Source organism: Phyllostomus hastatus, unplaced genomic scaffold (genome assembly GCF_019186645.2).
Source record: "Phyllostomus hastatus isolate PE091 unplaced genomic scaffold, TTU_PhHast_1.1 phas_scaffold_78, whole genome shotgun sequence".
NCBI classification, from domain to species: Eukaryota; Metazoa; Chordata; class Mammalia; order Chiroptera; family Phyllostomidae; genus Phyllostomus; species Phyllostomus hastatus.
Genome location: NW_025334041.1, coordinates 26,905,004 through 26,926,648, shown reverse-complemented (window position 1 = coordinate 26,926,648; position 21,645 = coordinate 26,905,004). Strand labels below are relative to the sequence as shown.

At 41.9% G+C, this 21,645-nt stretch overlaps 1 non-coding gene across 1 annotated transcript; it reads right to left on the bottom strand.

Moving 5' to 3' along the window:
* Positions 1-17,030: 17,030 nt before the first annotated feature.
* LOC123812273 lies at positions 17,031-17,161 on the bottom strand. The gene has a single exon (XR_006784553.1). It is a non-coding gene; the product is annotated as a small nucleolar RNA SNORA44 (small nucleolar RNA).
* Between the last annotated feature and the right edge of the window lie 4,484 nt (positions 17,162-21,645).

The window sequence follows — 21,645 nt, the reverse complement described above, 5'->3', positions numbered from 1 at the left end:
GAAGCTGCACGAAAAACAGCACAAAGACTCCATCCTAATTCTCTTCAGAGCCAGCCCGGCCCCAGGATCATGTAGAAAGTGGTAAGGCAGGTTAACTGCTGATCATTCTGGCAGCAGATTAACTTCCTCTTTTTAGGAGAAGACAGGACATACATTTCAAACATGACCAGTGTTCCATTTCTCTCTATACAAACTATGAAGTGTTCTATTTCCACTGGTTCTAAATTCTGAAATTAGAGTTTATTAAGGAGGGGCACAATTATGTATGAAAGGTAAACTTACTCTTTCGGTTGAAGGGGAGGAAGCTTGTGAAAAAGGACTCGCTGCGATACAGGCATTTCCTCCGCTCTCCGTCTCTGCACCTCTTGCAGGACTTCCAACAGTGCTATGCCAGGACAAAGCATTTGGAGGTGCACAGCCTCCATGGTCTGTAGGAGCCTCTATGAACAGGACCACGGGAGAATCTGCCATTTTCGATAGGAAACACCTGGTGGTTACTAGCGATGATGACTTTGTACTTTAGAACTGGATTTGCCATACTTTTCTTTATAATAGTTAATTGATGAAACAGATACGAAGAGGACCATTTTAAAAGGTACAGTCTCTTTGAAAAATGGAAAAACTGTTGAACTCAACATACTAAATGTGTTTGTAAATAAACTTGGGGCATAAAAAGAAAATGGTAAATCTAAGAGTATCCGATGCTCAAGAAAGGGTGTCGTTGCTGTTTTATTAGGCTCAAGAGGACGTATATTGTTTTCACAGATGTGGGATTTATTGAGTCTGATTACCAGAAAGGCTAAAAATCTCTGCAATACAGTTCGAGTTTTATTCTAAAACTCTGAATATCCTCCATAAAAGTGAAGCCCAAGCCTGAAGCCTAACAGCCTGAGACAGAAGGGAGATTGAGAGCAGGGGGGTCCTGGCGCAGAGCTCTGTTCCGAACGCACTGGGAGGTTTGCGGGCACGTGGAGAACTTGCTGTCATAAGAGAACAGGAGCAACGACTCAGTGACATGGTAACCCAATTTCTGTAGGTTTTATTACACCGGGGGCTGTCAGCATCAGGCTCTGCTAAGATGACTCGCTGGGCTGCTCTGCCGAACATGGAGTGTACTGTAGACACACGTGTGCTCACACATACTGATTCCTAAGGCAGAAAAGAGAAAACTATAAACGGTCCTGGTTGACAATCTATAAAGAGAAAGAGACGCCTGCATTTGAACTTAAAATTAGAACAAGTCGGTAGTAATATTAGACATTTATACACACCTAAGGGATCAGAAATATTAATTCTTTCCATCGTTATAGTATCCCTCTGAGGTAGGTAGTGTTACAACTGCATTTTAAAGAGGAGGAAACTAAGTTCAGAGAGGTCAAGTACCTTCCTAAGGTCACACGGCCAGCAAGGGCAGAGGTGGGACTCAAGCTCACGCAGTGTGCCTCCAGAGTCGAGCCTTCTCACTGCTCTAACGTATTTCAGTGGAGAGATATTATAAGTAGATCTAGTACTTACATTCCAATTTACTTCTTCATTTTCTGCTCTAAGCAATTCCAAGCATGAGCCTTTTCTGTTCCACAATATTGGAAGACCTGTATTTCCCAGCTCACAGTGGAGCCCGTTCACACAGGTAAAAATACACATACAATCTGTACGTTACTTTATCTGCACAGTAGAATATAAGACAAATTTGATTTTTTTTACCTAACTTAAAGTTATTAATAGACTATGCTGGTTTTTGTAATTTTGACTTAATGGGCTTTGATAATGCCAAAATATTACCATATTAATTTCAACAAATTTGCTAGCAAATTTAACAAATTAGGTTCAAGACAATTCTTTCTCTCCTACCAAATTAACTCAGTCCTAAATGATGCTAAGAACAAGTAATAGTTAAAACTGTACTGATTACAGCATCAATAACATTGTGTTTATTTAAAATTTTTATATTAAATATCCTTTAGCATAAAATATGTATATCACAATTTATTCCACCCTGGGTCTAATCTATTCCTGAGCCAATTCAGTACTTGTTTTAACAGTTTAAAGGAAAAAGGAACATATTTACATGTGAATGGAGATTTGCAAATCTCTACTTTGCCAAATTCAACATTCATGATTAAAAACAGCAAGTCAGGAATATAAGGATTTATCTTTAGCCAAATAAGAAATATTTACTAGTTAAATTAGAAGCTAAACAAGGATGTCTGTTATTGCTATCATTCTTCAGTGTTGTATTACAGCCCAAAGCAATTGGATAAGACAAAAAAAATTAAGAGAAATAATTCCTGGAAAGAAAAAATATCACTTTCAAATGACATTAATTTCTTTCTACACAATTTGAGACTATCAATTTCCTACTTTTCATCACTTTGTTGGTGATGCTACTATTTCTATTTTCTTGAAGATTTCCTTAGTTATATCTTCTATCACAGTTTTAACTTCTAGGAGCTTTTCTTCATCTCTGAATGTTTCCCTTTTCATCTTAATCCTATTCCTATTTCATAAATGCAATCTCTTATCTCCTTGGCAATACTAGGTTTTCTCCCCCTGATGTTTTCTTATGCTGCTTGCATTTTGCTATTGCCTATGAATTTCTCTCTCCCTAATTTCTCCTACTTTGTTCTGATTTGTGTTTATCATGTTAGAGACTTTGATCATATGTCTGGTGATTCTTGGTAAAAACCATTCATATTTAAAAAAACATAACTGGAAGCCCCCTAGGTGGGGGCAGACTTTGTTGAATCGTGGGCTTTACTGTAGGCTGACCAAGTAAAAAACTGACCATTTCTCTGGGTCACCCACAAGTAAGACTCTGAATATCTTTCTCTTGGACTCATTTCTCACATCATCTGCTTAAGAAGTATTAATCTGACTTCTAGAGATACTGATACTAAGCAGGAGAGAAAGACTAAGGCATTCTTCATCCTACACGCAGACCTTCACATGGGTTTTCTGGATGCACCCCTCGCCCCCACCTGTTCTCAGCTGTGCCAGGTGGCCTTGAGACCATATCCTGCCTGATTTCAACTTCTCTGGAGTAGAAGAGTTATCTGGCTGCACAGGGTGGGAGAAGATCTCTATATACTTTCCATCTTCCAAAATTTTCTGGACATATCTCCTTTGCTATTTTCCCCTCAATCATAGCTGGGTTTAAGGAGGTGGTGGGGGTAAACAAACACCTTTGTCAATCTGTCATGTCTAACCAGCAGCCTGTGCCTAAATGTTAGTCCAAGGAGCCAATTTCTAGCTCCAGTCTTGCAGCAGTTGCTCACTATGAATGGCTGATAAATTTTCAAATACTAGAAGCTCAAGTCCACAGTACTGTGAAATGACTAAGAACAAACAATTGCACCAGCAAGTGTTAAATCCTGAGAAGCCACTGCCCGCACTGCAAACTCTGGTGAGCTCTCAATTTGAGCACTAACAAGCCTGTTTGAGAGCCCTGGGAGACAGGCCAAGAAAGAATTTCAAGGTCAGGTGTTCATGAATTCTTGCACCTAACCAGCAAGTGATCACTTTAGAGAAATCTCCTTAACTTATCCCTATTTCTTTAAATTATGGATCCCTGCCCTAGAGATTAGAAACCAGGCAGAGTCATTTTATGGAGAAGGAAAAAGAATCCAATATATTTTTCTTTAAATCCATTATAAAATCATATCTGCTAGGTGACACCAAGGCCCTATGCTTAGTCTGTTTCAGACAAAAACAAATACCTTCAAACTTGATGGGCTTTAGAAGAGAGGGTCAGATATAACCCTAATTCCAGACAATCACAACTGGATGAGAGGGACGGCTTTAATTATGCAAGAACGTGGAGGAGAACGTAGCTGAGGTTACCAGGTGGTGCAAAACGCACAAATCAGACGCAGAGGAGCCAAGGCATTCCCTGAGGTCATTTTCACCCTCTGTCACTGCACTACTGGAATTTTATGTGTGGCCTTCAGCTTCCATAGTGGAAGAAATGGATAGGGCTCCAGGGTGGTTATCCCTAAATCCCTAGAGGTAAAGGACAAAGGATTTGGATAATATATAGTTTGCGTGAAATCAATATTTGTTTGCAGTACATCTAAAATCAAGTTCCCTGGTTGATGAAATTTGGACCATGCAATAAAGATTAATTGCTACACACAAAAAAGAAAAGACCCTGGAAACTGCTCACATAATTCAATAAGACACTTTATAAATAAAACTCACTGCAGGGTTTCTTTAAATATCAAAATACTCTAGAGTAAATACGAATTCAAATCATAAACCTTGATGCAAACATGATTCCACAGTAATCATCTCTTGCACGAGAGTGAAGAGATTCCCCTGCAGCGCATTCCACCAGGAGTTTGGAAAGAAAAAGAACACAGTCTTCTAGGCAACACAGCAGATGGAGCCGAATGAAACACAGTGGCAACAACAACCCACAATGGAAAGACACACAGAGTTTAAACAAGTAAATACTAATAAACACTACATATTAACTCGACATGGAAGAAGAGATATTAAGGAAAGACACGGCTTGTGGAATAACAAAATGTGTGTATGTTAGCCCCTCCCCCTTCATTATTAAGACCTGAAATTGATAGTGTTCCTCTTTGTACCCAAATCCCTTACTAGGTGATTGATCTAGATACTATTCCTTAGGAGTAATTCAGTCTCAACCATGGCATTCTGGTGTCTTGAATCACTTTTCTTTTTCCCCTGTTGCCGACAGTGAGCTGAGCCTACCTAGCACTCAGTCTGCTACGGGACTGCTCCACGAGCTGCAGGAAGTGCTGGACGCTGCCTTGGCTGTGTGGGCAATTGCGGTAACCACACAGACAAATTTTAAATGGATTACTGGCAGGATATATAAGGATTATCCTGTCAGAAAGCAGGGGAAGTTACACTTATGTTATTCACCCATGGAGAAAGGTCATCTTTTTATATCTCCTTGGCTCGTGCTGTCAGTGTTAACGTAACCTGGAAAACCTAATGTGGTGCTTAATCAAGATGGGAAGTAGGTTACATTTATCCTCTGAAATCTTCTCTTCTTTTAGGTGCACTCAGCGGTACTGTTATTGCTCTTTTGATTTATTTTCACAGAGTAGCAGACATAAACAGAATTATAATTCTAACTTTCATAACAGCTCATCTTGCTAACAAATGAAACATCTCTTCTTTGACTTTCTTGCAAACAAAGTAGATGGGGGAGGATTCCTCCCAGTTTATGTGGTAATGGTAGCTTAAATCGGGCTCTCCCTTGAGCAGACCCTAAGCCAGGGATTTGGATATAAGTGGTTTATGAACGATGTGTGATCCAAAGAGACCAGTGAGGCTTCGAAGGAGCAGGACTGGGAAGGCAGCCAAGACAGGCAAGGGTGCATTTCAGGGCGCAAGTCCTAGGCCCGGCCTGAGCTTGAGGGGAGCTGGGAGCAGAGATTACACCTTACAGTTTCTCCACCTGGAGGCCACAAAAACCTGAGCTTTTGCTCTCTCCCACATCCCTCAGTTGCCGGTTGCAGGATGCCCAGAAGGAAGGAGGAGGGCCTCTTCCGGGCTCCTCTGGCTCTTAATTCTGGCTCCATGGGCAATCCTCCAAAGGTCACAGGTATGAGTTATTAGTGGCAACAAACCGGGAAGCTGGAGGATGGAGCCTAAAGCATCTAGGCAGGGTGCCACTGTATCCTCTGGAAAGGGTATTCATGTTGCGTTGCCTTAACCTGGATCAGAAAGTTGCCCTTCTTCCTGCATCACTGCCTATGGTCCATATCCTATTTGTAGTCTCCTGTGGAGATCTGCTGTTTGACAGTCTCTAAACTCCAGGTTGATATCCCACACTGAACCATCTCTGATCTTGTAGCACGTGCAGCATAAATCATTTTTTATCATCAGCCTGTGTTAAGGGATGCCAGCAAAGAATTTCCCAATGCAAGGGTGAAGGACTAGTTGTGCAGCCTGAGGATGAAAGTTCTTTGGGTGTTTTACTGGAGGAAGGGCTGAGAGGGAAGGAGATTGAGTTCGTTGAGACATGTCCATGTCTGCAAATTGGCCTTGGGCCCGATGCACCGAACCCGTGTCCTGCTGAGTTTGGAGAATGCCCAGGCAGCCTCATGAAGCTCTCACTGAGACTTCTCTTCATGGCTCCCAGAGCCTTAGCACAGGGCCTGTGCCAGTTCAGGCTCAGGAGAGAAAACAGGGCAGAGGGTAGAGTGAGTCTTCCTTCCTCACCACCGAGAACCACAGTTCTATCATGAATGGAAAAGGTCAGGGGATGGCAGCTTCTGGAACACAGCTTGACCTTTTATGTCCATATGGCGTTCTTTGTTTTTCTAAAATAACAAGTCAAATTATAAAAACCAAATTAGACCTTTTTTTACTGATACTAAGCAGAACAATCATTCCAGCCTGCCTTATTTCCCATATGAAAATGTTTATTAATGGAGGGTAATGGTTCTTGTTCCATGAGGTGTTTTCAAAATCGAGGAAAAACTCACGGATGAAGATAACACTTAAGGATAATGAATTATTGATTAGATCTTTGTTTGAACTCTGAAATCTAATGAAAAACAAACTTCTGATATTTGTTCTATTAATTATGAATGGCAAGCCTTTACTCTTTCTGCTGAGAGTATTATAAGTTGGCCCAACTCCCCTTGATTCTTTCCTCTGCACAGGAGCGGGCAGGGAAGTTCTCCTCTGAGTTTGGCTTATGCAGTTCACAAGACTACCTGTGAGCTTCCAGCTGCCCAAGTATTTCCCACCCTTCAAGGCCAGCTGAAATTCATTTCCTTAAAGAACAGCTCTGAGGGTTTTCCTATTGAAAGTCATCCTTCCCTCTGATGATTCTTCAGCATCTCCCTTTTGTACTCTGATCTGCATAGTTAGCTGTGTTCCTATCTCTCAAAGTACATTTTAAGTTTTTATCATTTCCATTGCACCTAAGACAAAGGCTTTACATGCAGATCTCAAGGCTTTACGTGGTGTGGAGTTGAATTTCTTTGTTTAGAAGAATGTTTTGGGTCCCTACAATGTGCCTGCATTGTACTAGACACTGGGAAAATGTACATAAAAATATGAAAACAGAAGTTCTTGAACTTCAAGCCAATGGGTAAAGAAAACCACTTTTAAAGAATTACAACAGATTTACTAAAGACTGTAAGAGAGATGAGCACAAAGCACCAAGGGCATACCACAACTGCCTGTGAGAGGGCACGAGGTGTTGTCTCCACTAAAAAAGATAAGGAAGACAAATCCTGGCTGGGTGGCTCCACTGGCTGGAGCATTGTCTTGTGCACTAAAAGGCTTCAGGTTCAGTCCCTGGTCAGGGTGTGTACAAGAGGCAATCAATCGACATTTCTCTCTCACATTGATGTTTCTGTCTCCCTTTCTTTCTATTGCCCTTCCTCTGTCTCTAAAATCAATAAACATCCTTGGGTGAAGATTTAAAACAAAATATAAGGAAGTTGAGGTTGATGGATGTCATTCTATAGCCATGAACTCGGTGTGGGAGTCAGATAAGGATCTGACTTAGATAAGGATCAGAGAGCTTGCCACTCGGAGAGAGAACACAATAGGGACATATGTAGTTTGTCCATCACATGTTTGAGAAAACAGGGACCGAGTCTCTGGATGTAGCCAAGTTTAACTTTGAATGTGGGCAGAACATTCAGTCTTGAAATATCCCATGAAACAAATTCAGGGACCAAACTACATAAAATTCCACCAATATTGATTGCTGTTCCTTTTAATATGGTTCTCTCTAACAAGGCAAATGCTCTTAATATCTGAACATATTAACCTAATCCCTATTCAGGTGTTCAAAGGTGCTTTTCTTCATACAGAGGAACCATGATCTTGGTGAAAACACTGGGTAGAAGTTTGAGTGTTTCAAGACATGTGTGAGCAATAAAAGGAGCGAAAAAAGAGTGAGTGATGTGGGCCCAGAGAGAATGACAAAATGCAGGCCCTAAAGCAAATGCTGGAGTTTTCTGGAAAACAGACAGATGTGTGATAATTTTGGGAACTCCACAGTGAAGAAAATCAAAGAGAATTATATTGGAAGATGCAAAATAACACAAAAACTAAGACACCCTTCTTACAGTAGCTTGAGGAGAAATGAGTAGTGGAAGAAAAACAAAAATAACTAGGAAAGGACAGATCTGTTCACCATCCCTGGGTAGTTTTCTATGAATGTGTCTTCAGTAAGTGAAGTCCTGTTATTTCTCTTAAGAATTGCTACAGAGCTCATAGCACCAAAGGACCAGTGTTATTCTCCCACAGTCTCTTCCATGGCATTTCATTCTACAAACCCTAAGAGGGCTCCTCCTCACATTTAAATGGCAGGCTGTGATTCCGCCCTTCTCCAAGGGCAGCCCGAGAGAGAAGAGAAAGCCATTCTACACTACAGCCTCACACCGGCTCTGACGTATCTCAACCTCTTGCTGAGCCCGAAGAATTAGTCACCATGGACTCTTCATTACAACACAGCTAATGAGTAAATAAAATCAAGGGGGAAAAAGATAATTTGGTTAAATATGCACTAGGGATGGAAAAATTGACAGGGACATTAATTCTACTTACAGCAGAGTTGGCTTCAAATCAAGTCACAGCATGACTAGTTCTGAGCAGCTGCTACACGTAACCATCAAAGTTTTCACTATGAAACTCTACAGCTTGATAAGATGCTGAGAGACCAATCCACCAGGGTACATACATAGCATCGGCACCAGTTCTTGATCAACTTTACACTAGACGGAAGTCTTTTATAGGTTTCTCGGTAGGTCTCTATTTAAATGCAATTCGACCATGACAGTCAGCAAAGACAGGGGACCCACTGCCCACTTCAAAGCTTCAGTGGGTCTCCTGCAGGGATGCCCTCCTGCTTGGTCTGAGCTCAAAGGCCCCTTTCTCAGGGCAGGATTTCGGTGAGAAAAGAACCATATGGCACACACGGAACGGACTTCCCAGCAGCATCAAGTTGAGTGCTTTATGACCTGACACGTCACTGAAAGCATTCTAATCAGGGAAGGAACAGTGTATTTGGAGTTTCTTTAAAAATATAAGACTTATAAAAATCAGACAACACTAGACCAGATCAACATGTACATACCTTTCAAATCCATCTGTGAATGTGTTGCTATAGACGTAAGCTGTCTTGGTGCTGGGCCAGGCCCAGGGAGAGCTGGCAGCCATCTGGGAAAAGGCAAAACGGGGGTGTTGGCATCTGTCCACAGAAGGCGCTGCGTCTCAATCCTCTGTCCTCTCCTCAGACCTCTGATCTCACTTCCGTCTTCCTTGATCTCAGCAGATGGCCTTGCTCTGACTTCCCTGAGAAAACAGAAGACATCAAATAGCCCTTACCTTCCTATCAAAAAAGAATCCCTTTAATTTTTTTAAATTTACCTGCATCCACATTGAACTTCCTCTTCTTTCCTCTTCCATATTGGCAAAAAAAAAAAAAAGAAAGAAAATGTCCTTCTCTCAAAGGCTAGTCCCTCCCTGTGTTCTCCAGGTCCCCGCTTCTAAGCAACATATCTAATGGCTTCCCCATTTCTACTCACTTCCAGGCAAGTCCATCCAATCATGTGACTTCAGCAAATTTGTCTGAATGCATGACTCTTCTGGAGTCCTAGATTACTTAGCTCCACTTGGATGACCCCCTCTCACCAGGAGCTAACCGTGCGAGTTCCCTACCTGAACACCACCTCCCCCTAATAAAATACACAGCCCTCCATTCAGCTGCTCAAGCCAGCAACCCAGAGAATGTCACCCTCCCCTCCACGTCCAATAAATTAACAAGTCCCAAAGTATGTCTCAGATCCGCTCTCTTCAATTTCATTATCATCCCATAGAACCAACCACAATCACTGCTTACCTGGAATGCTGCAATGGCTTCCTAACACCTCCTGCTTTCATTTTTGCTACGCTCCCCCTGCCAATGCATTCCCCATAGAGCAGCTTATCTGTTTATTGCTTCTTCTTGAAAGAAAATACCATTCCATTATTCCTTTCCTTGAACCTGCTCAGTGGTGTTTCGCTGTGCACGAGTGTTAGCCTAAGGCACACGGCTCTGGAGCTGGCCCCAAGAACCACTCCTGACTCTTCTCTTGACTCCCTGCCAATTCCCTCAGTGGCCTTCTCTTCAGTCCTTGAATAGGCCTGGCTTCTCCTCACGTCAGGCACCCAAGGGAAGACATCATCCTCACTGTTTGTCTAAGTCCCATTCATCTTTAAACGAAATCCTTTAAAAAAAATCCTCCCTAGTTTTCATTTCTTTACTCTTCACCTTCTAAGATCTTACTCTTGGAATACTTTCTATTTTTTATTCCTTATGTCATCAAAATTACATTGTAATTTTTGTCTATGGTGTTTATCTAGTACATAGCTTGGCAAAAAGTAGATGCTCAATAAAAATTTGAATGATGAATGAATGGATGGATGAAAAGCATTATGTTCCTAAGTACCACTTTTGTAGTCAGCAACTTGGAATACATTAAAAAAAACCTCAAACAGCAATTTGCTATTAGGACTAAAGTTTAAAAAATTATCATTCTTCTTAAGAATCTTTCCTTTCATTAAGCACCAAGCCAAGTTCTACCAGGAATCAGTGGTGTGACCATCACAGTAAAATCTTTGTTTCCCACTAAGAACAATGAGAACGGGGCATCCCACCATCTGAGATGCCAAACAATGCCTGATATCATTCTGGGAAGTTGTTTTTTTTCTCCTTTGACCAGGTTTTTGATCAGTCAACAATGGAGACAATCTCAATGACATATTTTTCTGGTTTAAATGCTAGAAAGAGCATTGGTGATTTCTCTAATTCATCACAGTAATTTATCTCAATGTGTGGCTCCCAGAACACCGGCATCAAAATAACAAGGAAAGCTTATTATCCAGGCCCACCTCAGTGGTACTGCAGGTTTAGCTCCATACCAGCACAACACAGCAAGTGCCACAATGAAGCAGCTGTGTTCCTTTTTTGCCGGTGGAGGGCCTTGCCTTCAGTTTACAAATAGCATCTGTAAGGCACAACAAAGCAAAGCACAGTAAAACGAGGAGTGCCTGTATAAAAGAAAGACCGCACATCCCACCCACAACCTACAGTGGCCCATGGGGAGAGCACCAGATGTTAACACTCTCTCAGGTGATCCATCTGCCCTTGGACTGGAGAGCAAGTGACCACAAATCGTCAGCCTCTGCAGAAGGGGATATAGAAGTTGTATCCATTGGGCAGTTTCTCAATTCAATTTGTTTTGTACCATCGTAGAGCTATAAAATATAACTAAATTTAGGTTTTATTTTGGGCTTTTTAGAACGAGGAATGTGCCGTTTTTCTCCTGTCATGAGTAGACCTAATGCCATTATTTCCAGTGCTGAGATGGAAGGTTGTTAGAGGCTGGGACATGGGGCTGGACACACACCTGGAGGTGGAGATCCAGTCTCAGGGCAGGAAATATGTACAGTTCTGCAGGCTGGATATAGAACCTATCAGGAAGGGACAATAGTACAGTGAGCAATGGGAAGTGATACGCAACAGCTTAGGGTCTTAATAGATAGTAAAGCCCAGTGATGGGAAATGGCAAGCAGGAACTATTTGGAGATAGAGATCCAGAAACTGTCAGGAAATCAAGTGGAAGGGCAGGTGTCACATATTTAATCAAGAATCTGATACAGGCCCTTGATCTCCAGCAGTCTTCAAAAGTATTTAAAAGTTCTGCCTAACAAGCTAACCTACATGATCTTTATAGAGCAGCGAGCTGAGCAACTTACATAAAACCAGTGGGTTCATCAGTGAAGTTTCAGATTAATTACTACAAGGTGGTTTATTTACAAAGTGTTTGTAATACAAAAAAATGTATTTACCTGTAATACATTTATGGATTGTACAAGTATATATAATTAATTATAACAAAAAATGTTTATAAGAGTCATATTTACAACAAACCTTATAGATAAAGGTTATTTCTGTGGGGTTAAACATCAATGAAGCAACTTCAAGAAGAAGAAATAATTCACGGTAACAAGAAACAGGCCATGAAGAGACTTAACCCTGAATGAGACTTTGCCCACCCCTCTCCCCAGATGCTCTTTGTTGATGTGCTTTAGCGGCCACTGCTTCCGTATCACGCCTCTGTGTTCCTTATTGTGCGGGAAGTGGTAATAGCCAGATTCTTTCCTCCAAAGATCGCTAATCAAATACTATTGTGACTATAGTTGTTTGTTTTTAACCAAGCTTGAACCTCAGTTTGAGACTCAGAATCCTGTGTCTATGTCAATTACTATCATGCACTCTGCTTTTAAGGAGACTTACAAGAGCAAGACAAGGCCCCGGATCTAGAAGGACCAAACAATTATATGTTCAGTCTAACTAGACAAGAGGCTGAGCACAGGGGCAAGACATGAAATGCAGTTACCACAACAAGGATATCAAAGGTAAGACCACAACCCAAGGAAAGGGCAAAAGTCCACTCATCCGAGCTGGAATCAACCGTCACAGCAGGGCTATAAAAATAGTTCAGTTTTGAGCCCAAATTGTTAAGCTAAAACTTAACAGTCCCACCTGCCTAATGTCAAACTACTTCTAGAAATTCAGACAGGGATTGATCTTAACAGAATCAGGCAGACCCAAGCACTTTTCCCATGCCATCTAATATTATAATCAAAGGAAATATAAAACCTTATGTAATAAATGGAGTGTGCATGCCATACACACACACACACACACACACACACACACATGCATGCACACAACTCAGGTCATAAAGACCAGTTGAGATGGGGGGCCACCATGCCCTGTCCCTTTAAGCCGGTACAGAACATCAAACATCCATCAACCATAATGCCCCAACAGGCAAGCCCTGGACACAATGCAACCACCTAGGTCCCTCACTTTCCACTCAAATTTCTGCCTTATTTCTGACACCTGTTCAGCCTTATATCTAGTTTTCAACACTGAACCTGACCTCTGGACTTGTTTGAGATGATGCCCTGACTTTCCCTGTCATTCTGACCTATCTCACACTTTCTTCAGGTAAAACATTATGCCCCTTGGAATATAACTGGTCAGTTAGGCCAGTTCTAGCCTTCGACGAAGGAGGTTCGGAAGTAAGAGGAAGAGATATCCCAAAAAGAACAGACACAAAATAATGGACCCAAGTGGAATCCAAGACCAAGCAGGAGCACAGAGCCAGAGAGACAATAACCTTGTATGCCCTGGCACAGCAACTGTCAGCCCCTTTCACCCCGTGGCACACATAAACTAATTACTAAAGTTTTGCAGCACACCAAAAAATATTTTTTTTGCTGGTCTGACAAGAAAAAAGGTATAATTTTGATTTATTCACACCAGACAGCTACTTTTGTGTTGGCTGTTGTCATTTTTTTATTTGATACCCTGAGGAAAAAGAGGTCAGTGCCCCTGACTAAATAGCCAGGTATTGCATGTTTGCAGCACACTGGTTGAACACTGCTAATCTGGAGTCTAGGAGCGGCTGTGGATCTGGGACAGGGCTGGCAGTGGAGCACAGGTCCCAGATGCCTTGGTAAAATGGTGGCCCTGGAATCCTTCTGTCAGTTGGAAGAATACGTATGAGAAAATGATGTAAAAAATATGAAGCTGGTACATTCTGTGCATCAATTGTACAGCATACATCTGCTCCCCACAGAATTTGCTTTCAGGAACCCATCTTTCTTCCATTCTTAATCTTCTGACATGGGTGGGGTTAGCCTTACCCCAGTTTCCCTGGATGAACCCAAATTTTTGTTTTAATCAATTGCTTTATTTCATCTTCCTAGTTGCACAGACTGATTTATGAATGTATGTTTAACAAAATCGAAGTCACGAGAGCCAAGCATCTATATGTGGGAGCTTCTGAGAAATAGACCTAGTGTGGAAGAAACCCACTTTTGAACCCCAGACCCCCTGGACCATGAAGTGTAGGGATGTGAGGCCTCCCCTCCCCACCAATAAACTGAGAGCAAGGGGGCAATCACTGGGAGCTGAAGGAGGAAAACGAGACCACAGAGAACAGCAGGCAACATAAAGTAGACTCTTGGTGATATCATCTGACTCTCTGATTCAAAAGTGGCCAAAGCCAACATCACCTCTGAACTTTTTAGTCATGTCAGCCAGTGCAGCTTTTTGCTTAAGCCAGTCTGAGTTGGGTTTTTCTGTCTTTTGTAAGTGAAGCATGTGTAACCAGACTCTGCTTACTTATCGTTGAAGATGTTCTTTGTGTCAGGCACTCCGATAAGCGGTGCCGGTTTTGTGGCAGATGAAACAGGCTTGGCCCCAGCCCTTGTGGGTTTGTCTCATGTAGAGAAGGAGACACAACCCAAAGAAACACCCCAGTAAACATGTGAGTATAACTGGTGGTTAAGTCCCAGGAAAGTAAAAAACTGAGGTATGTTACTCAGAATAAGATGAGAAACAATTTCATTGGTAAGAGGAGAAGTGATACTTCTGCCTGGAGAAGGCAGTGTGATGGCCAGCCCAGGTGAAGTGTGAGAAAGAGCCCACCGGGCAGAAGGCATGTTTCCCCTCCTCCGACCTTCCTAACCCCATTAGTTAGTGCAACGCACTTCTCACAGAGCTGGTAGCATCCACTCTAGTTAGCAAAAGTTCATGTATCAGACTAGCAAGCTCTGCTGTCTCCTGTCCCTCACATTACCCACTACCAGCACGTCTGCATTAGAGCTACCCCAGTAACCGGTTTATTCACATTGATCACCACCACACCAGTAAGGGGTCCTACAGTTTTGAAGCTCAGGCATAGGCCCAAGGTGCATAAGCTTGATGGTCAATGGCTGGTTTCCTCATTTGCATACAGCTTTCCTACTGATACCACAGGTAACACAGGAGAAGGCAACAACCCAGGAGAGTAGGCGTATCTGAACCATTCAGTCTAAACCAACTCTCAGCTCCACTGGGTTGAACACCAGCTATTGTCCTAGGCCATTTCTGTAGCAGTTGCCAAAACATGAATATTCTGTTTCCTCATTTTAGCAATTTTTTTTCCCTGTGTGTCCCTTGAATTCAGTGAACATAATCTATATTCCCTCCCTCCAATACAATAGACAACCTTCTGGTCTCTACCTCTCAACAGATAACGTATGTGAAAACCCCAAGGTAAAACAAGCACTTGGCTTTCTAGGACCTGGAGAGTCAGGGGCAATCAGACTAGAGAGACCAGCAGGTGCCAGATACTGTCCCACTGTAGAGACCACATTGAGAATTCTGCACATTATCCTGTGCCCATAGGAATCCATTAAATAAGGGGTGTTAAACACAGAATGAGATAAGCTTGCCTTTGAAAAATCACTGATAGAGTATTTCTGCTAAATCAAAAACCAACCATTAGTTTCCTTTGAGCTCATCTGAGAGATGATAAACAGGTTCCACAAACCAAAGTGAGAACAGGTCCAGAAACTGGAAACCATGTCTTGCAGCTTTAAAAAGTTGAAAAGTGAAGAGTGTACTTTATTTTACAGGGGAAAAAAATAGTTCTGCCTTGGAGCTCTGCAGAGAACACGGCCACAAAAGACCCAAAGTTCCGCTGCAGCTTTACGACTAGGATGGGCACCAGTCTTTCCACTCCCGGCACTTGGCACGTGACACATACAAGTGAATGGGGGATAAGATCGAGTGTCCCGATCAGAACCTGCCATACAAATCTTGAAGAACATGTCAGGAATATGTCCCTTTCCATGGGTAGGGCAGTTCTGGGCTTGAGGAAGTTAAATTTAATCCGAGCATTATTTTCTAAATGTCACTTCTCATTGTCTAGTCCATTTTATTGCTACAGGCACAAATCAGTTTTAATAATGAGCAATATGCAGGGTAAAGAACAATTATAGTCCAGAGGTCATACACATCAAAGGAATTACACAGATAAAATCCCTGAAGCAAGTCCACAAATCCATAAGATAGAAAATTTAATTTCCTTAAAATGTCACCAATTCATCATCTCCAATATCTGAGCTAAGTAACAGCAGCTCCAGAGCGCATAATTCGGACCCCAGCACTGGTTCATCCAGCGTGTGATGCTGAGACCCTTTCCCTCCAAATCTAGGTTTCATTGCTCTTTAAAGTTCTAGGCTCTGGCTAAATGCATTAGTAATAAGCCAGCAATTCCCCCCAAACAAAGTCTTGTTTGAAGTGCAACAGGCTTTGCTGCTTCAAAGTCTTAAGCCAATTTTTATTTAATTTCTGGGGCATAACATAGAAGGTAGTAAACTCTAATTGAGACCCCCCCCTTTTTTTTAAGCTAACAGCCCTATTCAGGGTGTCTAATGTACCTAACCACAGCCCTTGAGCTTCATGTATTTCCATTACTGTACTTCCAAAATGACGCTGAGACGGTCCCCAGAATCATCAAAATGCCTCCTTTTGAAGAAGGTTACAGAAATCCATTACTATAATGTGTTTTTCCCTACTACCCTTCTGGTATAGGTTGCTGTCCCCTTGGGCCAGAATTTAAAATTATTACATTAGAAATTCTGACTTAATGAGTGAATTAATCTTCCTTTTTAAGGGAAAATTGCTAATGCTATGTTTTTTTAATGAATTTTATGTTTTACAATAATATTACCAGTTTATATATGTTAGCTTTTAGAAATAAGTGCTTTCCTATTTCCTAAAACAAGGGTATCCAGAAACCCATCCAGGACTAGTGCCAATTGCTGCTGATATGTTTTTCCACTGGGTTAGCCTAACGGGAGATCATTCTGCTAACAAGAGTTCTATCAGTTAAGGAAAAACATATCTCTATTTTGCGTCCTGGTAGTTATTTCTGCATTTTAGAGACATAGACCTCATTATCAGTTTACTGGGTGTAAACCTACAGAGTACAGGCATACCTTGGAGATACTGTGTGTCTGGTTCCAGACCACGTAAATAAAGCATGCATCACCATAAAACGAATTATAATCATTTTGCTGGTGGAGGAAGGGTCTGGCCTTCAATCTGCAAAATATGTAACATCTGTGAAGCACAACTAAGAGAGGTATGCTTGTACATCCTAGAATCTGTGTTTCTTGCTTTCTTTTCCTCAGGATGCTAAGGGAAAGCTGAGTGGCAGCTGCAGGTGCTATGCTGACCTCAGCTGTCAGAGCCTCTCCCAGCTGCTCTCGCATGCAGTTGGGGATCCCACAGCTACAACCAGCTGCAGCCCTTGGGAACACGCAGGAGTCTGTGTTTCCTACACACGTCCCTAATGTTCCTTTTACCCCACTCCCATCCTGCCCCCTGCATAAGATAAGAGATCACCTCTAGAGATAGCAGGGTCTTTCTGTGTATTTTGGGATGCATGCTAAAAAATAAATCACATAAAATTAGGATTTCTAATTGTTTTTCTCAAAACACCCAATAATCATCAACTTAAACATAACTTGTAATCATAAATTAAATTCAACTACTTTCCAAGGTTAGCCTTTCCAAGGGTCATAATTGTCAGAAACATTTGGATTCTGTTTTTATTTTAGAGTATTTAAATGGCACCGTGAGTCAGGATACTGAGCCCCGTGTAGAAGAAAGAGGGGAGAAAATGATGGAGACACACACAGGGGGCTTTAAACATAATAGTAATGTGTTATTTCTTAAGCTGGGTACCAGGTACATGGATGCTCATAGTATCATTAACCTTTATAAAGATTATTTTGTAACTACTCGATATTTTATAAAACCAGTTTTTCCATATTTTATTTTATGTATTTTTAAATATATTTTATTGATTATGTTATTATAGTTGTCACAGTTATTTCCTCCCCTTTGGCCCCCTCCACCTGATACCCTCATTCCCTCCAGCAATCCACCACTTAGTTCGTGTCTGTGGGTCGTACATATAAGTTCTTTGGCTTCTCCATTTCCTACACTATCCTTAACCTCCCCCTGTCCATTTTGTACCTACCATTTATGCTTCTTATTCCCTGTAACTTTTCCCCCATTCCCCGCCTTTCCCAGTTTTGAAAACAAAGCAAACTACACAGTGTCTCTTTCCAATTCCACCCTTAAATTATTACACCCTAACTGAAGCAAATCTGTGACATTTGTCAAGATTATTGATACTTTCAGGAAAACTGTACAGGAATAATGTTGCCTCTCAAAAGACTTTTGTCCAAAGTTTCTATAAGACACTATTTGAACAATACCAGGAAATAATACTATCAACATTAGAAGGAAACTGTTACTCTTCATATCAAAAATATATCTTTAAAAAACATCAGGCACCCTCCACTTCACACAGCAAACATCTGTGTACTGCACACCTTCTGGGTAGTGCACCTGGTATCTATACTAGTGCAAACATCGAGACAAAAACAGTCTCTGCCTTCGGGGAGCTCACAGTCTAACAGGGAAGGAAGACAGAGGTATGAGCCGTTGACCTAACACAAGCTAATGTTAAGTGAGTGACAAGCAGGAGTGGAATCAGCATGCTACGGGGTTGAGTCAAGAAGTGGACTGAGGTCTCCCTCAGCAAACAGCCTTTTAAAGACTACTTCACAGTGGTCTAGGGTCAGCCCCTCGCCCTCACAGCTCCAGAGCTGGACTTGACTGATGCCCCAGAGTTTGTCAGATTCAGAGACAATGACTCACACCCACCAACTCCCAAAAGGCTAAACAATATGAATCAAATGCCAATTTATAAATTTATGATAAGAATTATAACTGCTGGGAAGAGCAGATGTCCACGTTGTCCAGCCAGTGTGCATCTCGCCCCACAGACAAGCTAAGTGGGATACAGGAAGTCAGAAAAAGGGCAGTCAGGGATACGGTTACAACGTTTTTAGCAAGTGCCATTTCCATAACGTGATGAGCCCAGTTGCACAAAAGGGGCACACTGCAGGGATGACCGCACATTCCCGTAGTCCTAACAGGATGTCTGCTGCTCTGGGTTGGACCAGAATGAGCACGGCCAGAGTCTGCCCCCCCCATTCCTCCCTTCTGGGTGCTTCCAGTGCTGACCACATGCTCTTCTTACATTGTGTCTTTTCCCTGGTTGATTAAAAAAAACCTTTAACCATGTTAGAAGCAAGTCTTCCAGTGGTGAACTATTCTGCATCTTTGCCTAGCTGTTCCCTTTTCTGAAATTAGTGTAGAACGTAATTCTCAGACTGCTCTTTCAATGGCACAGGAGAATGACTGGGTTCAGGGCCCTGCAGAAGGAGAAGAGGCCGGCTCTGGAAGTCCGGGGCAGACCACACAGTTTCTCCAACAACTTGAGCACTATTTTAAGGAATGGCAAGCCACTGAAGACTTTCAGGAAGAGGAATGACCTATTTCACCTTAGAATGCAACCATCTCCTCAAACTCCTATGAAATGCATGTAGTAGGAAAATATTTTGTAATAACTGTGACATCCAGATGCACTTCATTCAAGGGGACATCCTTTTAAAAGAGCACACTCAAAGGGTGCTCTTAGAGGTGTCTTCTCAAAGAGGAGTTAAAACATACTAAAAACCCCCAAATTATGTTACCTATCAGTCAGAAAATGAATGTGTCAGCTGGATTTTTCTCATTGTTTTGGGTTTGGTCACTAAACCTTAATTTCTAGACCAAACCTGTCCAGTGGCTTTATAAATAAATGCAATCCACCTTTGTAATTGAAAATTTCCTAATGGCCACATTAAAAATGCAAAAAGAAACCGGTACACTTAAATTTAACTGTAAATTTTATTTAATCTCATATATCCAAAATATTACTCTATATGTAATGAATATGAAAATTTGTTTGTGAGATATTTTGCCTTTTCTCATATCAAGTTTTGTAAACCCAACATGCATTTTTGTGCTCAGCAGCCGCAGGTGGCGAGTGGCTGCCCTATTGGGTAGCACAGCCTGACTGCTGCCAGCTGCGAGGTGTCCCCACTGTCAGACAGAGTCGCCTTTCAGAGACTGAAGATTGTTCGTGGCTGCAGAGAATAACTGAGGGATTACACCATTTAATATGATCTATTTTCCCTTGTAGGAAGAGCAAGAAGAAGAGAACGTTAGATTCGCTTAGAGCAGCTCAGAGGTTCACTTGCAGGTAGCTAATTAGAAAAGCCAGATCTCTACAAATATCTTCTTCCTTTGGAAGAGTTTTTTGTTTTGTTTTTTTTTAAATTCTCACCCGAGGATAGGTTTTTATTGCTTTGAGAGAGAGAGGAAGGGAGAGTGTATGTGTGTGAGAGAGAGAAACACCGATGTGAGAGAGAAGCATCCATAATTAACCTCCCATCCATGCTCCAACTGGATATGGAACCCATGACCTTTGGTGTGTGGGACCATGTTCCAACCAGCTGAGCCACCTGGCCTGGGCCCATTGGAAGTGTTTTAAAAATGCAAAAAAAATTTCTTCTTAGCCTGGGTTTCCATAACTCTACTTGGGACATTCAGGTTTAAAGGCAGACTTTGCATGTTAAATTACTCTCAAACTGTTATTCAAAAAATCTCCACTGCAGAAAGATCCATTCTTCCTTAATGCTCCTGACTCCCAACACTACTTAGAGGTGAGAGAGAGAAAAGCTTAGCTCACCAATTCCACACACACTGCAGTTATTTTAGACAATCTGATACACGTATATCTTCATATCCCCCACGTAGTAGCTCCATTCCTGGTCAGCTGCAAAGGAAACGACACTCACAGGTAGTTCTACCCTCTCAGGAGGAGGGAAGAGTTGGGGTAAACAGTGACTCCCCTTGTTTTTCTACCTGAATTATCATCATATCTCCTGTTAATATGGCCTTCGGTTAATTTTATTATTTTATTACTAGGCCAGCGGTAAGAATTAAAGAAGGGCAGAAGGGGGGAAGTCTACCATACCCCACAGGAGGTAGAAAGGAGGAGAGGGCTCTGGCTTTATGTATGTGATGATGGGGGAAGGGCATTCTACTCTCAACTGGGGTGAGCTTTATGCTAAAGGGGCATTAGAGAAAGTAGGATTTCACCATCCTAAGGATGAATTATCTCCAGATGGTGTACATGAGAAATGTGTATTCTTCCTATTTGTAAACAAAACCTTTCATAGCAAAATCTTTTCTAAAAGAAAGGGTCCTGGAAATAAAGTCTGAACCACCAGCAGCAGCACTAGATGGAGAAGACCACATATCCTAGAGATAAAGACCTCTAGTATGCACTATGATTTGGGGAAAAGGATGTAAATTATTTGAAAGACTGTATCAGTTACAGATAAGGGAGGCGGGAAATGAAGGCAGGAACAGTTCTAGGATCGGGGAACAGTCTGGGCAGGAAAGAAATATTTACTGCTTTTGATTGGTTGTGGTCCACAGTCCAGAAAGTTCACGCATAAGCAGGATACAGTGGCATCTGGTGGTCAGCTGCTCCTTTTCAGACAGCCGCGGGAATGTCGACTCCAAGTTCCAGCAGACATTCAGGAGTACGAGCAGTCTTTTTTGTGAGCAGGCCCACAGCTACTGACTAGTTAATTGCTCTTGTTCTCTTTCTCTCTGGCTTGCAATAATTTAATTTAGGACATCTCAGGGTTTTCCTCACATCACTATCGACATATTTGAGTCTAGTTCTCGCAACGTAAAACCTTGCTCTTACTGTACTGAGAATACTCCCCTCTCTCCTGCCCTGAATCACGTAACACACTTGTCCACTTTTCTTTTGATCCATGTTTCCAGTGACTTTAATCACTAGGGTTCTCCCCTCGCACTGTTCTGAAAAA